Source organism: Staurois parvus, unplaced genomic scaffold (assembly GCF_062004578.1).
Source record: "Staurois parvus isolate SC_StPar_1 unplaced genomic scaffold, SC_StPar_1.0 ptg000374l, whole genome shotgun sequence".
NCBI lineage: Eukaryota > Metazoa > Chordata > Amphibia > Anura > Ranidae > Staurois > Staurois parvus.
The window spans coordinates 1,060,021-1,065,295 of record NW_028318170.1 but is presented as its reverse complement, the minus strand read 5'-3'; the positions used below and the strand labels follow the sequence as shown (position 1 = coordinate 1,065,295).

At 45.8% G+C, this 5,275-nt stretch overlaps 1 pseudogene; it reads right to left on the bottom strand.

Moving 5' to 3' along the window:
- Window positions 1–2,549: 2,549 nt before the first annotated feature.
- LOC149456151 (E3 ubiquitin/ISG15 ligase TRIM25-like) lies at window positions 2,550–5,019 on the bottom strand (annotated as a pseudogene).
- Between the last annotated feature and the right edge of the window lie 256 nt (window positions 5,020–5,275).

Genomic DNA, 5,275 nt, shown 5'->3' with positions numbered 1-5,275 from the left:
TCCGGGAAGAAGAATGTATCGCCTCCTTGAAGAACAGAGCCATATATTAAAGCTTGTATCACCCCTGTCTGAAGTGGCGGTTGGCATTCCAGAATTATCACCGTGGATATTGGGAGTTGTGTGTGCTCCTGAGAAAACTGTGCCACCGGTAACGTTTTTGGCTGTGTTCACAATTGTCTGACACAGAACAGACTCTGCTGTAGTCTTTCACCTTGTGACTTGCTACAAAGTTGTACAATATGATCATGGAGGTGGGATGGGACAAAATGTAACACTGATCTATCAGCACTGACTTCTGCACCCCCCATCCACTGAAACTTCAACACCCCCACAATGACCAGGAATACATCTCCATGTCATGATTTCTGTGTTCTATCACCGACACGTCACATGTACAAGAGAGAAAAAACTTTATTCACATTAACATCTCCTTTCCTGATTCCTCCTCCATCACCAGGACACATCGAGTGATCATAGGATACAATGTCACAATGATACATTGTATTAGGATCCATTATAAAAGGGATCCTATAGGATTCTATTGGTGATCTATTCTATGGAGACACATTATATTAGGATACATTATAAAAGATTCAATAAAATTCTATTGGGGATCCATTCTATGGGGACAAATTATATTAGGATCCATTATAAAAGAGATCCAGTAGGATTCTATTGGGGATCCATTCTATGGGGACACATGATATTGGGGACACATTCTGGTTCCATTTATCAGACATTATTATAGTCAGATCATTATATTGGGGATAGATCCCATGTTTTCTGTCACTAGTCAATCTCGGGATCATTTCTTCATGTTTCCTCGGAGATTTTTCAATCAATTGTCATCTCTTTCTCTCTATTTGTTGATTGATTATTTGTATTTCTTCACACAATAAAACCATCCATAGAACAAGCTCATTGTAAATGTATTAATAATAATGATAGATAGATAGATAGATAGATAGATAGATAGATAGATAGATAGATAGATAGATAGATAGATAGATAGATTTGGTCTTAAAGGGCCAGTGCACCTATATCTGGATCCCTCGGCAGTCACTCCCCCAATATGACATCACAGCTCGGAGACAGACAATAAGTCGGGTTACACTCTGCGCTCTGTCTCGGGTCCGGCACTCTATACATTTCTTCACCGTCTCTATAGCAGGTCAGAGAAGGGCTTTCAAGAGAACCTATCACCGTCTTGGGTGGGCTAGTGACAGTCTCTTTAAGGTCACCTGGGGGCCAAAATCAGTGTAAGCTTTTTGAGCTCCAAAATGGTCTTGGGGCCCCCAGACAGTGATGGGATAAAATTCTCTCTCACCCAAGACAAAAAAAAAGCTAACGTACCCCTCCACCTATGATCTGTAAACTACGTCAGCAGCGTAGGCTCTACCATTTTTTGTCCCCCCCCGCTGAAACACCCAAAGCAGCCATCTCTTCCTCCAACTCTGTGGCTCTGCCCCATTTTCAGACCTTCCAAAATATTTGGGGCCCCAGGCAATGTTACATACTTTAGGTTTCTTGGCAATGAGACATATTCTAAGGAGGAGCTGTGCAGAGCGTGACGTCATTTCCTACCGCCGGAGCCACGAGGAGGCCCGGCGGCCATCTTTACTGGGGTCAGTAATACTGTCTTCTACCTGTACACATATGCTGTGATGTGCATACTGCCCTATTGCTATGTCTGATTAATAAAATCACCTTAAGAACATACTACACTATCTCTGGCACATGTTTTTTGGGGCTCCTTCTTGGAGCTGCTACTCCCACAGAAAGGGTGCCCTCACCAGCCAGAAGAGGGGTCAACACTATCAGTGTGACTAGCCTTAAGGGGACCTCTGGATCGGTTGTGTTGTTTCTGATGACCCACCGTGAATAGGACGCCCACCACTCGGTCTTCGATGGATCGGATACCTGGGATGATTATTCCTATATGCGCATAATCCATGCGTTTCTGGTGAGTGCGCATTGCTGTTATTTCGAGGCAGTACATACTTCGGAAGTATATTCACCTTATCAGACAATACCGCGGATATTGCATAGACTTTGTATATGAATATATATATATATTTTGTCTTCATCCATTTATTAATTCTTGAGCGCTGCACTGTTCTTTGTTACATTGATATACATATATTTTAAAGGTATTGTGGTTACCTGAAGTGTTCTAGCTGCTGTATACATTTGAGAGCGCTCACTACATATTGCTTTTTATCTGTTTGATATATAAAAATCTGACTGGGGCTCTATCATCTCCCCCACCCCATCCACAACTAAGAAAAAGGTCATGGCTGCAAGTTTGATCATTTCTTAGTATAGATTGTATGGAATAGGAGGGAGGAACAAGGGGAGAGGAGACCCCATCCCGTCCAATCACAGTGACCGCCCAGCACCCTGCACAGAGTGACTGCATGTGGGGGAGGGGCAGAGAGGAGGGGGAGGGTCAGGAGGAGGGAGATTGCTGAAGTCATATCTGATCATTTTCTGTGTCATAATTACAGAGAAAGCAATATGTCAGATTGTCATGGCATGGATGGATAGATAGATAGATAGATAGATAGATAGATAGATAGATAGATAGATAGATAGAACATCCCTCCTCACTGGCCAATAGGAACATGTCAGTCCTGTAGTTGGACCGATATTCTACCCAATCACAGTGATCAGCGACAGAGGGAGAAATCTCACTTATTATTATTTATAGTAGAAAAGCCTGAAGGACACCAACTGAGGCCCCACCCACTGCTTTATCCCATTGGCTGAACATTCCACCAAATCACATCTCTCCTCCCTGTGACATCACCAATCTCTTGGCGGAGTTTTCACATCTCCTGATTCCCCCCACAGATCTTTATACAACCTCTCCATACCCATACCCCGGCATGGAGGGGCTCAGTGAAGGTGGTAGTGAAGGTGTGGAGGTGTTGGATCGGGTCACACAGTCTCAGGGCAGGGCTGTAGCACGGACAGGTAGGCCTAGTGGCAGGGTAACGCACTGGCTGACGACAACCACCACCAACAGACCGAAGTCCCTCAGGGCGCGGAGTCTAAGTCCCATGCTGCCCTTCATCAGGGCCGCTGATGGTGGGGATGGACTTGACGCAGCCAGAAACCAGGTCGCGGCCCCCGAGACACCCCGGCTCCGGTAATGGCGTGTAACTGGTAAGAATGACAATAGCGTAGTCAGGCAGGTCGGGTCGACAACAACGGGACAAAACGGTACAGAACAGTAGACAGAGAATCACAGGCCACGGGCCGGGTTCAGCAACAGAAGGTCAGATCGAAGGAAAACACAGAGAATGGTCTAGTCACAAGCTGAGTCAGATACCAGAAGAGTCACAAGAGTATACACAGAGCTGTAGCAAGACAAAGACACAAGACACAAGTGCAAAGAGCATGTGCGGATCACAGGCTTATATGTACTCAGCCACACCCCTCTGGGGGATGGACCTCAGAGACCTGAAGGCATAAAAGATTCCGACCATGCTCAGCAGAAATCCAAGATGGATGCCAGCACATGGAGTAACATAACCTCTGGGAAAAGGTAGGACCTTGACACACAGATCATAAAAGGAGATCCGCCCGGCCTCATAATCCAGATATATCCTGACTCTGGTACTGGAGGGATTGGAGGGTAAGTAGATCACTTTATTGTAATGTATCAACCCATACCAACCACCATTCCTGTACAAACACCAGGACTTCTTATTCCATCCAATCACTGACTGCCATCCTCCTGTCTATACTGGGGTAACACATCCTGACTCCCCATCTATCTGATCCCCCAACATCCACTTCCCAGTAATGTCTCCCTGAGGAGAAACTCTGACTGCTCAACACCTGATAACAATCCTGAAATCTCTCTGGTGTTTCTGGATGATTCTGGTCTATATCTGACCTGGATACAGTTTTCCTGTCATCTGATATATGTAGATAATTATGAGCTGTGTTTCCATCCAGTAATATGTCCTCAGCTCCCTGTATATAGAAGGATACATTTACCTCTGTTAATATATCAGATAAACCTGTGTGTAAGAGCACAGACACATTTAGCCCCCCTCCATCATGGAGGAGTTCCTCATGTCTCTCTCTGTCCTCATTATCTCCATCCTCAGTATCACACAAGTCACCTGTGTCTGATTCCTGTAGGACAGTCAGTGGATCCGTCATGTTACACAGCTCCTCAATGTCACGCATCTTCCTGGACAGCTCCTCCTTCTTTATTTCCAGATCCCGGATGAAGATGGAGACCCGCTCTGCCCTCCCGGAGATTTCCCTCAGGACTCTCTTCTCCAGGTCTTCCAGACGTCTCCTGAGATCTCTAAACAGGGCAGTGACTCTCTTAGTGTCACCAACTGCTTCTTCTTCTACCTTTCTCCTGTGTTCCTGCAGACTCTGGACGCTTTCCTCCATCTCCTCTCTCTTTGTCAGAAGTTTCTGCAGAACATTCCTCAGTGTCTCCTTCTTCTTCTCAGAAGCCTCATCCAGCACCTCCACCTGGTGTTCTCGATGTTCTCCAGCCAAAGTGCAGGACACACAGATACAGGTTTCATCCCCAGTGCAGTAATACTCCAGGATCTTCTTATGGATGGAGCATTTCCTGCTCTCCATGGACAAGGTGGGGTCAGTTAAGATGTGTTCTGGGGACTTTTTGTGGACTCTCAGGTGTTTATCACACAGAGAAACCTCACAGTGTAGACAGGATCTAACAGCAGGCATGTGATAGTCCACACAGTGAGTACAGAAGACCCCGGACTCCTCTTGATCTGGCTGAGCAGAAAGCAACTTCTCCATTATATTACGCAGTGCTATGTTCCTCTGCAGAGAAGGCCGACCTGGAAACTTCTGTCTGCATTCAGGACAGGAATAACCTCCAGACCCCCCCTGTGTATCCAGCACACGATCAATACAGACCCGGCAGAAGTTGTGTCCACATCTCAGTATTACAGGATCTGTATAAATGTTCAGACAGACGGAACATTCCAGCTCAACACTCAGATCAGCAGATGCCATCACTGACAGCAGAAAGAGAAATGGCAGTGAAAGTCTCTGACTTCGGGGAAGAATGCAGTTGGGAGGGTCACATCCTCCTACACAGGGTGAGGATGGATCTGTGATATTTGATGCAGACAGCAAAGTACAGAAGAGGGAGGATTTTTCTCACAGCAGTAAAAATAATATGTAGCACTACCCTTTAAGTGTTGCTTTAGTCATTTTTTTGGGTTCCCTGTCAATGTGGACCTCTCGTTGAAAGCCCAACCTCTGCTGA